General features: G+C 39.5%; 1 long non-coding RNA gene across 1 annotated transcript in view; it reads right to left on the bottom strand.

The window, feature by feature from the left end:
- Window positions 1-205: 205 nt before the first annotated feature.
- The window catches only part of LOC135718140 (uncharacterized), a 140,311-nt gene continuing 123,715 nt past the window's right edge, over window positions 206-16,801 (bottom strand). Inside the window, exon 5 of the long non-coding RNA XR_010520579.2 lies at window positions 206-263. This is a non-coding gene — a long non-coding RNA (uncharacterized lncRNA). The remainder of the gene's footprint in view (window positions 264-16,801) is intronic.

Below are 16,801 nucleotides of genomic sequence, written 5' to 3'. Positions count from 1 at the left end.
ATCCGGGTTGCCTGAATCTAATTCTAAGTCTTTTGTTTCAGTATTCAGTGTTGTTTCTTTGTTTTGTTATCTACTTCGTCAGCTATTACTTGTTTTACCCCCTCGTGGGTTTTTGTGTTGTTTGGTTTAAATAAACCTTCAGTTTATTTTTACTTTTGTCTGCGTTTGGGTTCTCTCCGTTATTCGTGTCGTGACAGTAGTGTCCTTCCATTAATATGCACTATGTTGCCAGGCTGGTTTTCCCACTGTACAGCATCTGGGTCCTGTAAAAGAAATTTGATTTTGTGAGGGCTCCAAATGAGGACTCCTCACCATTGTAGGCTGAATAGTACTTTAACAGGCTTGACATGATACCTCATGCATTCTGGAATCCAGAGAGATAGTCTCCTCATCATTTTAGTCGCTGTCGTGTGCTGTTGCTGCTGCACTGGTGCCTTCACCCTATCACATTTAATCACATTCATATTGAAGCAAGTAGACAAGACATGCCAGGCCTACAGTATGCCTTTGATGGAGTACTCACTGGATCGGCACCAGTTTTGCTGCTCGTGCTGGTGGCTCTAAGGGTGTTTTCACATATACACTGTTTAGGTCGGCCCAAATGACGTGTCGCTCCGAGTACGGTGCGTTTGGGTCAGTGTGAACACAACAGCCGCACTCGGGTGCGCACTAAACGACCGCTCCGAGACCGCTCTAAACAGGTGGTCTCGGAGCGGCTGTTGCCGAACTCTGGGGCGACCCACCTGTGGTGTGAACACTGCTGGACCTCGGGCCGAACTAAATACAGGAAGTTCTCCACATGTTTGAGCAACTGGGCTTTCGTTGTGACGTGAGCCTGGTGTTATATTGTGGGTTAACAACAAACAAGCCAATCCTGGTCCGTTGCATAGAGATTCGCTGTCTCCTTTACGTTTGAGCTGATGATTTTATAAATGCATAGCTGTCCTCCACACACAAATAGTGACATTATGGGCTTTTAGCAAACGGCTCCGTGAGAAAGGCTTTAATAGAACAGCTACGCAATTTCGCGTTAAAGCAAAGAAACTTCACAAAGACGTGCATCGTTTATCTCCACATCTTGATAGCTGCGCTCTCTCTGTCAAGCTGGTTGTCGTGGAAACGTGGGGGTGGTCATGAGACGGTAAGAGCTGTCAGAGACCAATGACAGCGCTGACCGTTGTCACATGGTGTACGGTGCGGCATTTCGAGTAAAGTAAAAAATATATATATGTGAACACGGACCGCACTAACTGAAAAATGATACAATGTATTTTGGTGCGCTCCGAGGCCGCACCACGGTGCGCACCAATATATGTGAAAACAACCTAACAGTAAAACACTGCTGCCAGACGCTGCAAGGCAATAGGCAAAAGACAGTCCAAATAGATTCAATATGAATGTGATTGCGTCCCATGTAGAGATGGAAGGACATACCTTGTATAAAGTGGGTGGCATCTTGGGAGGGACCTATGCCTGTCTCTTTTCCCCCCAGGGATCCCCTCCAACACGGGCCTGCCTTTATTAAGCTCCAAGGCTAGGTCCTCTGCTGGGGTGAGGTCAGCTTTTGGTGACCCACCACCCATGCCTTTGCTGTGGGTATTCTTTTTCACTGCTAAAACAGTGACATTGAGTGAACAGACACCTTCTGGGTACAATTTATGCTTGTGCATTGTTAAGTATTAGTCAGGGCCCTTACCATTCTGCAGAATGTTCTTATATTTGATTTTGACCTGCTGCCATGTCCGTTTTGGCCAAGTCATGTTTAATCTACATCACACACACACACCACACACAAAAAGAGAGACTTTCTTTATCACAAAGAACATTTAATGGAGTCGCACTGCAAAAAAATGACTCTTAGTATTTTTGTCTTGTTTTTAGTAAAAAATATCTTAAAATTCTTAAATTAAGATGTATTTTCCTGATGAGCAAAATTACCTAGAAAAAGATAAGTTTAGTTTAGACAAAACATATAAAAAGTACATTTGTGCTTAAAACAAGCAAAAAAAAAATCTGCCAATGAAATAATAAAAATGTTCTTGAATTATAGTGTTTATGAAAAAAGTAAACTTTTCAAGAATGGTTTTCTTATTGTATTGGCATATTTTTTTGTTTAAAAATGTAAGATTTTTTTGATATTTTTACTGAAAACAAGACAAAAATACTAAGTAAGAGTCATTTTTTTGCAGTGCAGTGAGCAAGCGACCTTGGGTCCTTTGAAAGGCACTAAATCACTTTAATTCATAATTATTATTAGCTCATCTATTTATTCAATTGTATTTTTTTCATATAGCGCTTTTCACAATTGTTTCAATGTTTTTTTCAAAGTAGCTTTATATTAATAAAAGAACAACCCTCTCCCCCCCTCAAAAAAAAAACGGTGGACAACATAAGAAGCACAACGGCTAAGGTTAAGTACTAGTGTGCGTGGTAATAATGTAAGGATTTGATAATTTATTGAAGCCTTATACAGTGTGATGGAGTTACTTTTTCACTCATATTTGCAATCCATTTCAATAAAAAAAAAATACGGTTTCATAATCAGAGTACAACTGCGGTTTTGGAGATGTGAAATAAATATTTTAATTGTGATGTTTCAGCAGAGCGGTGAGTCTGTAATTGTGCACTACTTACGCATTCAGACGGTCTGCAATACTTTGCCATGCTTTTTCTCGTTGCTTTATTACTGTGGCAGTGTTGCCTTTCTTCTTTATTATATCCTTTACTAGGGGTGGGAATCGCTTGGACCCTCATGAATCGATTCAGAATCGATTCTTAGTGTCCTGATTCGATTCAGAATCGATTCTTGACGTACTAATTTGTATATCTGTGCCGTCATTATGTCACATTTGCTCTCAAAGCCAGGTTAATGTTTGCGCTTTTGCCACTAGTCTCTGAACTGTCATATACTGTACTTTAATGCAACTAAGGGATAAATAATGTCATTCTTATATACATATATGTCCTGTTTCTGTTGTAAGACATTAAAACCAGTAAAAATAGTAATTAAACGTGACATATTAATTCTATATGTTAACCGGCATATAGGCATACTTCCACGAACTGACTAAAGTTAAGCGTCTAATCATCATCATTATACACAGTGATTGGCAGTATTACTGTATAATGCAGCGCAACCAGCGACTGAATAACAAACTATGTGCATATTTTTTTAACAGAAGTATATTCATGTTATATCTAAACAGTCAGCGGATGGTTTAGGGCAGGGGTGTCCAATACGTCAATCGCAAAGGCAATGCCGGTAGATCGCACATAAGTTAACTGCTGCTCCACGCGTGAAATTGTCATTATGGTCTTTTAGAGTAATTGTGAAACACGCAGGTCTTTTTGAGTTGCTGCGCCTTTCTTCTCAAATGTGTTTTGCCAGGCCACTACAGCTCAGTCGTCTTTAACTTCCAAAATTCACAAGGATGCGCATTATTTCCTCACGGCTCACGCAGGAGTGATCCACGCGCACGGTGTGTGTGTGAGCGAGCAAACGAGAAAGAGAGAGAGAGAGAGAGAGGCAGCGTAGTGCTGATTTGTATGCTTCTGGAACTGTTGTAATTTTCACTAAACCGCATCTCCGCTATTTTAAGGAGTACTCGACATGTAATCAAGGATTTTTTTATCCTCAAAAAGAATAGAGTAATGGTGACAGCCTTAAATTCAATGTAGAGATATATGCAGTATAATCCTACAAGCATTTAAAGTGTTCTTTCTCTTCTACTCTTGTAAGCTCCGCTATGCACTCGTGCAGTGCGTGCTCTCTTAAGTTGTCCGTGCGCATCACCGCTCCCCCAGTTGAGTTCCGCCTTTTGGTTCTGATAACGTGACATCATTATTTTGTAAACTAACATTTAAGAATCGATTCTTGACATTTGTGAATCGATTCAGAATGGGCCCACGTCCGAATCGCGATTCATCTAAGAATCTATTTTTTGTCCCACCCCTATCCTTTACCTTTTCGTAAGCCTCCATGAGCATTTGTCCCTCCGACGGGGAAAAGTACGCCTGTCATGTTGAATCGGTGAATCTGTTATCGGTGGCGGGGTCTATTTGAGTGATCCGTGAGCGCGCACCTATCCAGGATTGGTTTCACCTGGCTTAATGAATCCGTGTCTGATCATCCTGGCTTGGTCTTTGTGCAACCAACTAAGCCTGGATGCACTTGTTTTGGCTTCATTGAGCTCAGCTCAGTCATTTATCCTCGATATCTTAATTCTACTTTTGTGCAACAGGCCCCAGGTGTGTTCATTGTGTTCAAATATTGCTGACTGTGGCAACAGGGTGTCCGCGGGGTTTTAAAAAGTATTAAAAGTGATCAATCAAAATTGTCAAATTTAAGGCCATTAAAAGTGTTAAATGTGGTCTCAGAGGTATTATTTTTTCCAAATTAGGTATTATTTTTCAGACTATCAGGTGTCCTATTTTGATTGAAATTCTATCTGCGTTCGCGTTAGTTCGTTTAATTATGGGCTTTAGCATATCTGGGCACATAATCAAAGATCTTTCCTCTTTGGGATGTGATCAAAGCCTGGAGTGGAGCCATATCACGTTCCTCTCTCCACTGTAAGCGTTCTGTAATCGCTACGCACCGGATCCACTCCGGGTTTTCTGACTGTATTACGTTAAGCTGAGGTAAAACTTAATTTCAGCTAGCGTGGTCAAACTTATAATGCAGGACGGGTCCGATGTTTTGAAGATCGATAAAGGTGTAAAAGACCAATGGAGATTTACTTGGCTTAGCGAAATGATGAAGATTGGCAAGCCTTTCAGTTCGTGGGCTAAGAAAACCAAACATCCAGGTAACTTGCGTGTCTTTGCACAGTACGACTAACGTTAGTGGTCCTGTATTTTGGGGGTAAATGATTTCTCACGTACGTGATCATCCGTGTCACGTTTTTTAATGCTATGGTGATCTAGCCAGTGGCTGATACAACTGGTTTGTTAAACTCGTGGGTAAACTTCATGTGGCGCCACAAGAACAAGGAGGCAGATGACATCCAAATCCCGTGAGAGGGATTGACGAGGAATCATAAGAGGAGACTGCTTCCGAAATGCTCTTGCGGGACTTTGATGTCATCCACCTGTCTTGCAGTTGCATTTGCGTGTGGTCACAAAAACGTAACATTTGTACATATATTTAAGCACCGCAGTTTAAAGTCAAGGAATTTTAAGCCATTCAAACACAAACAACAGTGCTAAATGCTGTTTCTGTGTCAGAGGAGTATGCAAGCCGCTCATTCGTTTCTCATTGAGCTTGTGTTGTGAGTTTTTTTGCCGCTTTACTGGCGTTAAATAACACATATGCCTCAAAAATTCCGTCTTTGCAAATATCCTAATATAAACACGACCGTTTAGGTCTTAGGAGAAAGTAAACAGCAGAAACATTGCGCATAAAATAGCACATCAGCCCTGCCTCTATTGTAATATAATATTTTGTTGATAAAGGTACAGTCATTCAATTTACAACTGTCACTATGGTTACAGACATCCTGTGCAAATTGTACACAAGTTTAACTCGAGTTGCTCGTTCAGCGTTTATATTCATACATAATATTATTGTATTAGAGCTGTGACTGTAAGCTGTTGTGTGAACAGAACAGACCCTGGATTATTCGTTTATGTGTGCTGAATAATATCATATGAAAAAGTTGTATTTGTTCACATTAGTAAATGCATTATATAACATGAACAAACAATGAAAAATATAGCGTATATAAGCATGAACTAATTCTTGTTTATGTCATTACAGTAATTGACGGTAGTTCATGGTGCATTCACTAATGTTAACATTTTCATCTTTGATTAAAAAAAATATTAGTAAATGCTAAAATAAATACATTTACAATTAATAAATAATTAATAAAACAATCATTAAAGGTGGTGATATTCATGTTTTCTTTTTATATAGTGAGTTATTTAGCTGTTTCGCCTTAATCTGAAATGCCCTGCAAACTACAGCTACCTATATATGCCACAGGAGACTTCAATATGGAATTTATGGCAAAAAATCTCCCCTTAAAATGCTATTGGTCTCGCCTACATAAAGTGTTAGTTAAAGGAATATGACTTGGCCTGAAAAACATTACAGTCAGAAGAATTCTGGAATAGAATGTCTATTCTTTTTTGTATGTTATATATGTCACAGAGTGACTTCAGTAGGGCGGAACCAAAATGAGAGTGCAGTGGTTCTGCCCGGACCCGTTTGCACGAACACCGACACTTCCGGGTTTCCCGGGATCCCCGAAATCACCGCAATGGGGTACAGCTGTGCCGATGACGTGGCGGACGGCGATTTGGCGAGACACGCTGGGAAGACGAGCATAAAAAGGGGAGTTAGAAGAGGCACAGGGTCGAGTTCTTGGTGAGTTTGTTGAGTGCGTTGGGCAGACGCTGGGCCACCTCCGCTGGATTAAACTGGGACTACAGGGAAAGTGATATTGGGTGATTGCTGGAGATCTGCATAGAGAGAGAGAGACACAGTGAGAATCAACGAAGGGTGAGCAGCGGAGTGATAAGAACATTATAGACGATTGGATTGTTGTTGTGTTCTCACGGAGCCGTGTGAAGCGGAGGACGCCTGGAAGAGAAGGGAAACAGAGAGAGAACGCGACATAGTCGTGAGTACTGTAAACGCTGTTGTCTGCGAAGTCTGTAATATTAAAGGAGTGTGTGCCTTACCTTCTTAGCGGCCCCACCAAGTGGAAGTCAGTGGGTGAGCCGGGCATCGAGTGAGTTGGATAGAAACCACAGAGCCGTGAGTAATTGTACACATTGTTGGTTGAGAAGTCTAAATTATTAAAGGAGTGTGTGCTCTACCTTCTTAGCGGCCCCACCTGGTGGAAGTCGGTGGGCGAGCCAGAGATCGAGGGCGTTGGACTGAAATCACCAAGTTGTGAGTATTATAGACGCTGTTGTAGGAGGAATCTGAAATATTAAAGCAGTGTGTGTTTTCATTTCTTTAGTAGCCCCACCCAGTGTGAAGCCAGTGGGGGAGCCGGGGACCAAGTGTGCTTACAGGCATCAGGCATCGAAGCTTTTAGTCAGTTGGGGCCTCGTCAGCGCGACACTGGAGGCTGCTTTTCTTGTTCAGAGCTGGTCTTGCCTAGAGAGGAGCATAGACCTTAATTATTCACCGGAGTGTGTGACGTGCAGTGTGAAGAGTGATCGGTTGACGTGAGTACACTACGTTTGTAGTGTGGTGTCGTGTCTTGCTGTCTGTGCTCCCCATCAGGGAAACTGGGCTTCCTGTGAGTACCATCGGCAGCCGCCGCGCCGACAAATACCCAGCCAACCTTACACACCCCACGACATAAGTCCTGTGGGAACCCACGGATGCTGTAAAGGAGGTACTGAGAGGGAAATAGTAGACTGCTTGAAAACCATCGGCGGAGAAGCCGCCAAGAGGAGGACCGGGGGTCCAGGAGCTGCGGATACGCTGTGTGCGGCTGGAGCACCTTAACCACTGCTACTCCTTCTAGATCTTCGCCTGACCTAGGAGAAAGGGGAGAGGACGTGTGGATTCTGCTAGCTGGAATTCATGGATAGCGAGGCGCCGCCGCGTCGGCCGCAGCATCAGGAGGAACCCCCCGCTCCCGTGCCCTGCTACGTTGGAGGTGTGGTGACATATGCTCTCTCTCTCTCTCAATTCCCTCCAGTGCCATATTTACAGTGCAAGAGCTAAAGCTAAACCTACCCAGCATGTCTTGAATGCCCAGAGATACCTGTAGAAAGACTGCACTTACTGTGCAGCGAGCTAAAGCTAAACCTACCCAGCACGTCTTGAATGCCCAGAGATACCTGTAGAAAGACTGTACTTACTGTGCAGCGAACTAAAGCTAAACCTACCCAGCACGTCTTGAATGCCCAGAGATACCTTCAGAAAGAACCTACTTACTGTGCAGCGAGCTAAAGCTAAACCTACCCTGCACGTCTTGAATGCCCAGAGATACCTGTGGGAAGAATATACTTACCATACAGTGAGCCAGAGTAAACTTACCTCGCACGCCCGAACACCTAGTGATCCCTGAAAAGAAAGATACTTATCGTGTGGCGTGACGGAGTGACAGTTACCCAGTTCGGCCAGCGAAACCTGTAATAAAGAAGGGAAGAACTCAGCGACAAAGACATCAATTTAGCCCAAGTTGCCATAACACTCACCTTGTGTTTTATTCTGCCCTCAGGAGGACGAAGCGGGTCGCGAGGAGTCTGTCCACACAGGAAGGGGGGGCAGAGGACGAAGGAGCTCCGCCCGGCCCTTGCCTTGTGATTCCCTGGCCCCACGGAACTGACCTCTCCCCTCCAACGTCCCAGGCCCATAGTGTTCCCCCTGAGGGCGAGAGAATATATTTTAGACTCCCTTCCCCGTTCCCTTGATTCTTTTTAAATTAAATTAAATAAAGCATTGTTATTATTTTACTTATCTCTTGTTTGTCTGGTCATTGGGGTGCTTTGGAGAACTCCTCGAGGCGGAACTTTGGTAAGGGCGTGACCCACGTCGTTCATGGTCCGCTCAGGCCGTGACATATGTGTCAAAATTTGTGTAATAGAAAGGTCACTAATTAACACTTGCAATTCAGTGTCGTGATGGTTTTAAAAAATATTCTGAAGGTAGTAAAAAAGGTAGTAAAAAGTAGTAAATTTAACTTAAGGATTGCTGTATATACCCTGGGCAAGCATTTTGCATCACATGAGCTTTCATTTGAGAATATGAGCTGAGTTACTTTGCAACTTTTGTTTTAGCAAAGAAAAATGTGTAAAGATTTATGAGAACGAAGGATTGTGTTTTGTGAATTGTCTCTTCATGTGAAATGTGTTTGTGATATTGGAAAATGATGGCTAGATTTAGTTAATGTGTTTAGACAACTGGTCATTTGGTTTAGAGGATTGGCTTTTGTGTTTTAGCATTTGAGAAAAACTAAGTTCACTCTACGCTCCTCCAGCAAATCCCTGATTGTGAAACCCCGATCCCCCATAACCTCATTTCCAGGACGCAAATAGTCCAAAAACCCTGAGTTCTGTGTAATGTACCTGTCACTGCATTTGCCAACATAAGCATCTGAAATAAAGATGATTATTCCAGAGGGAGAAATTGCCACTAAATATTTCACAGTGTTGTTGGCATAATAGTGGCAGTAAGATTCACTTCTAGAGTCCAGGTTTTTGGCTTTCTGTAAAACAGTGTCTGAGCAATCAATTACACAGGTTGTGTTTGGAAAGTGTTCTTTAAAAGCTTCCGGCAACATAGCTTTGATTGTTTCACAAGGCAACCAGATAACAAGATCCTTGTTGTGTTCAGCCACTACGTCTATCCAGATTCCAACAGTCTTGCTTACCTGACTTTGTGACGCTTTAAATCTGCAGCAAAATCAGCCATGACAAGGTTTAGCCTTAGTTTCATTAACGTCATTAGGATTTGGTCCACAACAGGCATGGATGAATAAGTAGGAGCAAATGGTTGTAGACAGGTTACAAGGGTGTGAAACGCAATGAGTGGAATCCCTGTACAAGAGGGAGTCTGCATCACTCTTCAAAATACTATCTGCAACAGAGCATGATAATTTTGGAATTGGTGTAGTGCTCGCTGTGCAGATGATAGTTTGCCTTTTTGAATAGATGTGGTCCTCCATCTCTGGGTCTAACCACTGTGTTTGGGCATCACAAGAGGGCTTTAATGTAGTGCACGGCTCCTCATCTATTCCAACCCATCAACTCATCTAAGGGTAACAATACAGTATACAGTTATTAGGGTATTACAGATATTATTAATTCATCATTATTGGATTGTGCTTTATGATATGCATTTTAGCTTTAGTTTCTGAGAAGGGTCATTCTGTATCAAATCAACAAATTTCAGAAACTTCCCCGGCTCAATTTTTTTATTTTGTTAAAAATTTTTCTAAAGAAAAACAAAAAGCATAAATAGTGATTACAGTCAAAATATTAAATGTCACAGATGTATATTTTCTGAATAATCCACTATTTTGTACAGGGGGTCAATTTTTTAAAAAAAATCTTAGATTAGGGGCAAATTTACAGGGGTGTAAAAAATGACTACAGAAAGATGGCAGCAGAGGTGTCATGCCCATCCAAAAAATTGATTTTGCATGCAACCTCAAAATCAAAGAAGCGTGCATTAATCTGTTACTTGTCTTTTAATCTGTTTAATATGCAAAATATTAGTAATTCTGTGCTGCATCCTTGATAGCCATTTTGATAGTGTTTTGATCGTGTTACATTACTTTATTGTGGCGGCAGCTAGGCGCTGCATTCAGCAAGCACAGTTGCAGACGTCATCAGCGTCTGAGCGCGCTCTCGAGCTCTTTGCTGTTGCTGCTGCATTTTGCTATCAGAGGATTTAAAACGTTTAAGAAACGCTCACAACATTTCCAAACCCCAGTGCGGTAATGTGCAGTTAACCTCCTCTGTGTAGAAAATGTATGGTTTAAAATGTGACCGTCTCAAAGTTATAGTAGTAGAGATTTGTAGATTCATCTTCCTGGCACAACGCAAAGTTCGCCAGAGTTCACGGGGGCGCGGAACCACATATGCTCACATATGAAGTAAAATAGATAATAATTTTATCTAAACATTTTTGTTTAATCATTATTGAACATTAAACTCAATCATGTGGCTATAGCTTATGTAATTTTTGTTGTTTATATACTTAAAAATTTAAAAATTACATTAATTTTATAGGATAATGCAGTTGTTGTGCAAAGTGCATTATGACACAATTAAGTCATTAAACAAAACGTAAATAAACAAAAAATGCCGTTTCAGACGTAAATATTATGCCAATAGAGGTCAAGGTTTGTAAACATTGAATGACTATCGGGTGCGCGCGCAGCATGGGGTCAAACTGTTCATACCATCCAGGCTTTATAATTGAATCTAACAGGGCTGAAAAATTATGACTTACCTCAAATGAAGTGAGCACTACAAACACAAGCCTCTTTGATCTCTTTGATCCCAGTCTGCACGTTAATTGTTTGCAGCCGCAGATGTTGTATTTTTTTGTTTTTGAGATTCTGCATGAATCGCGAAAACTTAACGGAAGACCTGGTGCGATTTTCAAAGCCCACAACGTAAGTAAGCATTTTTGACGATACCGAATAAAACGCAACTCAATCTGCTGTTATGACTTTTCTGACCCCGACATGCGCAGTGGGAACCGCCTGTGACGTGAAGCGTGAAGGGGTCTATATGTCATTATTCTGATTGAATAGTATTTGATATGAAAGTTAGTCAACACTTTTATTTTGGAGGTTTTTTGCATGAAGACATGGGCGCTCAAAATGTTAAAAATCTAAGTGTCATTGAAAAGACTAAAAGCTCTATAATATTTCATTTGATGTCTGTTTATGCATACATTTCTGTGAGCTGTGCACACTGTGCCCCCTTAAAAAAATGTGTTGCATGACGCCCCTGGATGGCAGCATCATATTATTTTTACACAGAGATTAGTAGGTCGATCAATTATATACAGTGTTGTAATGTAACGAAGTAAAAATGAAGAGTTTGGTTCCAAAACGCAATAAATCCATTTTGACAAATTTTGGTAAAAAGGTGTTTTTTATACCAAGAATGTGAAAAGATAAAAACCACTATTTTCTGTTACAAACTTTCACATACCATACCTTTAGGTTATAATAACATTAAAAATTCAAATCCATTATTTGATTTTAAAATATTTATTATAAAAACTGATTATTTTTTCCCCAAAATGCAATAAATCCACGACACATTTTTCCCCAAAATGCAATAAATCCATTTAATCAATATAAATGTATTTTTTCATACTGAAACATTGAAAATACACAACAGAGTAAGTTTGTCCACATAGAACAGCTTCTGAACTTGGTCAATATTAATCTTACATACAGGAACTGGATTAATCTTTTGAATTTATAAACAATGAATCAAAATTACATTCATTTTTAACATATTGCATGTTGTCTTGTGCATACTATAAATCCATTGCATTAATATAATATCTGTATTTAATTATAAAACTGTGCAAAATAAAATTTTGAAGAATATTAAAAACTGATTTGCACATGACACCACTTGTATTAGACTAGATAAATCACATTCATATTTACGACTTCTTTGTTGAATTGAATTAATTGTCTTGTGCATACTATAAATTCATTGCATTTAATATAACAATATTCTTTGTAAAAACATTCAATAACTTATCATTCATTACGAAATCAGTGAATGGTCACTCCCAAAAGGCTGACACAATGGTTAGCTACTCTTCATGACTGTCACTGTCAACATTGTTCATCTGTGACTGAGAGAGTGCATTATCATAGAATGCATGCACATTGGCACTTACACCAATTTCAGAGAGCAATTTCAGCACATCTTTCCTTTTTGCTTCTTTCACTGTGCTTTCATTAGGAAGCTGACTTGGCTTGAATTTTTCCCAATTCTTCCCTCTCTTCAGTATTGAGTGATAACGGTATTCACCACTATACACAGCCTTGAATCCAAGTTTGTTGTTCCTCAATTCCAGCATTCTTGCATCACTTAGCTTAAATGACTTCTGTGCCTTCACAAAAACTTGTGTTTCCGCCTTGAAATCATAAGCCTTCCAGTGTTGCCCGTAGATGTGAACATTTCCATGGTTGCACAAAATCTCATAATATTCTTCGGGCAGAAGAATTGTATCCTTCTTTCGAACCTCTTGCTCAATCCTTCCAAATACACGGTCCACAGGCAGAAAACTGTGTCCCCTTACAGGAAACACATACTCAGAACTTATTCCAAGGAAATGCCTCCTTCATCAAGGCAAACAGCATGGACAGAAGATTCATGTTTTTATTTTGACCAAAACATGAATCGCTGAACAACCGCAGCCTTTGAGCACTTTGAACAGCACCACTCAACTGTTGACGTAAACAGTGGTCCAGAGCTGAAGCAGTCATGTTGCTACCTTTTCCGTTCTCATGCTCCATCCATGTGTACAGATGAACATCATCCACTGCTTGTTTACTGCCCTTCCCATGGTGAACAACAACACCAAAGACATACATGTACAGCTGTCTGCTATAGTATGCCTGACAAATGGGGGTTTTAGGAAGTATCAGATTCTGCATCATGTCAAAGCAAAGTGTCACTGCATCTGGATCTACCTTCCCCATGAAATCATAGAACGCCCGTGCTTGCCTCCTGTGTAAAATGAAGGATGCGGATTCACTGCGTTTCTCCTCTTCAGTTAAGCTGGGGTCCTTAACTCTCAGTTGAAACCTGGCACATGAAGAACAGGTATCTGTGGCAGGATGCCCAAATCCAAGGTTGAAATGCTTTCGAAAAACAGTGTAATACAGCGAGTAGCTGACTACATCATGATTTTGCTGGTCAAATAACTGGTGCATTTTCTTCACGCTGAGGTTACAGGGTAGGTATTTCCGGCCAGGTGCTCCCCTTCATCTATAATGGCTAGCCCTACATGTAAACCTTTGGATATGATCTATCACGAGCTGCCTTTTGGCCTCATTTTCAGCCACATTACGAGCACCACCCCTGTGTTCGGGTCTGGCTGAAGCATTGAGTGCATAATACTTTGCCACTCGAGACACACGATCTTTGCTGATGCCTGCAATGACAAAAAGACATACTGGGTTGATCTTTGTCACATTTTCTAGGTTGATTAAAGCACTGGGGACCCAATCATAGCACTTAAACATGGAAAAGTCAGATTTTCATGTCATGGCCCCTTTAAGTAAAGCCACAATGTCAATGTAATTCAACATTAGTTATCATAAGCCGTATTAGATAATTATCTGTCTAATGTAATGGCCAGGCGCACATGTTTAATAAACGTCAATGTTAACGTTACCCCGCTGATTTTCCCATGGATTTATTTAATTCACAGAGAACTCTCAACTGAAACACGCTTAACTGTTTATGGTAATGTTATAGCATAACTGCCGGCCGAATATTCCCTCCGGTAGGCTAATGTTAGATTGAGAAATATTTTTTAAAAAGTGCAATGTTAATCAGTGTTAAGGACTGTATTCACGTCTTCAAAAGCATCATACGTTTTGTCAAACTTGTGATTTCCTTTTATGTTAATTAACTCAAAACTCAGTGGTTATAGGATAATGTTGTGCTAATGTTATACATTGTGAATGTACGCTTGCATTGTTGATCAAAGTCACAGTGCTTTCATTGCCACACAACGAGTTGGCATTTTTTTCTTAGTAGAGCAGCTAACTTAAAGGGATACTCCACTTTTTTCAAAAATATGCTCATGTTTTGAAAGAAATAAGTTTTTACTTTCATACAAAAGTGAAATTTCTGCTTTTTTATTTGATGTCAGCATAAAAAATATGCTGTTTGCTCTTTGAACTTAAGAGAATTGTGCCTGAAAAGTCCTGGAAAAAACAGATTTTTATTTGATGATTGAGATTAAGAAGATAATGGGAACCCTGAATATGCTTTACTATAAGAAAGCCACAATAAAGTTTACAATCAAAGTTCTAACCGCTTGCTTTAAAAAAAAAAAAAAAACGTTTTACTTTTACAGAAAATTACTTTTGATACTTAAGTACAGTATATATCAGATACTTTAAGACTTTTACTTGAGTAATATTTTAACCTGTTAATCCAGACAGCCGTTTTCAGGCCAAATCATCAAATTTACATGCCTACACTAAAACAGCTGTAGTTCCAAAACTCTTTGACCTACAGACACAATTTTGATATCTCTAAAAAGAAGACACTTGTGTCTTTACTTCTCAGTTAGAATTCTGACTTCTCAGTCAGAATTCAGATATGTAAAAAAGCTAAATGTTATAGACACTGAAGTGTGGTTAAAATGTTTTATTAAAATTAAACGTGTTTTTATTTCATTAATAATGTCATATTAAATGTGCCATACCAACCCAAATACAACATAGCCTTAAGACCACATGTCTGACCAATCTATGTTTCAAATTTGAAGATGATATGATAAAAAATAAGGTTACTGTAAGCTTTGATCTTCACCATGGCACATTTCAAAAAATGGCCACTGGGCTGCTCCAAATCATCACCTGCTATAATGATGTAGAATAAAGTAGAAAAAGCTTTATAAATTAATTATTTACATGTGGTTATTACCTAGAGTATGTATCTACAAAACTTTATTTATTACATAAAAACATTGTATACACATTTGACAAAAATGTGTTATAATTTAAATATTGAAATAAACTAGTAACCGTAAACTACACAGAACATAGTAATTATGAAGCTTTTAAAATATAAATAAAACTATTTACATTGTGGACACCTCATGTTTTACAAACTAAAGCACTCACCAGTTGTTGTGAAGTGATAAAAGAGGCATTCATATTAATGGCGGTGACGTATCTCTATCGCGAGTAAATTGCGTAACCATTCATTCACTGATGGGCGATAGAAAAGCACCCAGACAGCGATCTGTTACTAATAATAAGCTTTTGTCCTCACAATATACATTCAGAGTACTTGCATAATGTTAGGTACATCAACAATGTCTGCAAATAGCGAATGTGCATCAGAATTACAAAGCAGTCTAAGTTACTGCAGATAACAGGTGCACGAAAATAACACACAAAAACATCAGTAAAACACTAAACTTATTAGCTGTATGTGAAATATTAATCATAATGTGTGTGTGTGGACTCATTTTAAACATAATACTCTGACTGACCTGATCGCGTATGCCTTTTCCATAGTAGAATCGCGCTGTGTGTGCAGTTGTTGAATAACAATATGGATTTAGGATTATTTTATGCAAAATCCCATGGAAACAACGAAGAAATATCAATATTTCTCATATGTAATACGTTTGTGGACTAAAACTGCGAATGGATGTTATATTGTGAATGCTTAGCAATAAGATTTCAGCAGTGTGAACTCGTCTAAAGTTATGAGGGAGGCGCAGTTTCATAATAAGAGCGTGAAGTCATTTTATGAATGAACAAATTTAAATATGACCTTGTTGCATAAAATGTATTATTAATTTTGCTAGAGCATTTATTTCGTGGAACAGCACTTAGAAATGAAATCTAAATCCTTCAACCTTTATAATGATATATGGCATGACAAGTTTAATAACCTTCTTCATCAGTATAATGTATTGTAAACTAAATAGTTTGTAAACAAAAACACAACAGGACCACGCACGGGCCCGGTCCGCTTTAACAGGTTAAAAGACAACCACCAAAGTCTTTTTCTAGTACAATACTTGTACTTTTACTCAAGTATTGCTTTCTAGTACTTTAGTACTTTTTACAACACTGGTTATATAAATTACAGTGAAACTAGAAATGTTTCTTGTTTCTCACTCTATTAAAACTCCATCAGCGTTTTTGGTACATTCAAAAAACTGTGCACTGTAAACATACTGCCCTGCAATCAGCACCTTACATTTTAAGATTTACAGAAATCAGTCAAACTAACTGGTTGCCATTTACTGACAAGCACTACAATACTGTGTTCTCCCTACATCTGAAATCATAGCTGATGTTCTCGTGGCACTGCTGTAAATCCTTTTGAGGACCTGCCGTTTCTTTTCTGGTGGTCTTTTGTAGCCCAACCACAAAGTAGGATGGGGGTTTTCCTTTGTTGTTTTTTTGTCGACAAAATGAAATGTACACACATACAGTGTTTTGGGTGGTCTCTTCAAGTTAAGGTTTTTCAGCCACATTCTTTTGAATTCCTCGTCTGTTGGTAGGCGATGGAAACTGTACCGTTTGTCGCAAAGACAATCTCTTTTTGTTTTGGGTACATGTTCAACACACAGTTGTTGAAGCCA

Source organism: Paramisgurnus dabryanus, chromosome 10 (genome assembly GCF_030506205.2).
Source record: "Paramisgurnus dabryanus chromosome 10, PD_genome_1.1, whole genome shotgun sequence".
In the NCBI taxonomy this organism is placed as follows: Eukaryota; Metazoa; Chordata; class Actinopteri; order Cypriniformes; family Cobitidae; genus Paramisgurnus; species Paramisgurnus dabryanus.
Note: the sequence above shows the minus strand (reverse complement) of the source record. Positions and strands in the feature narration are given on the sequence as shown.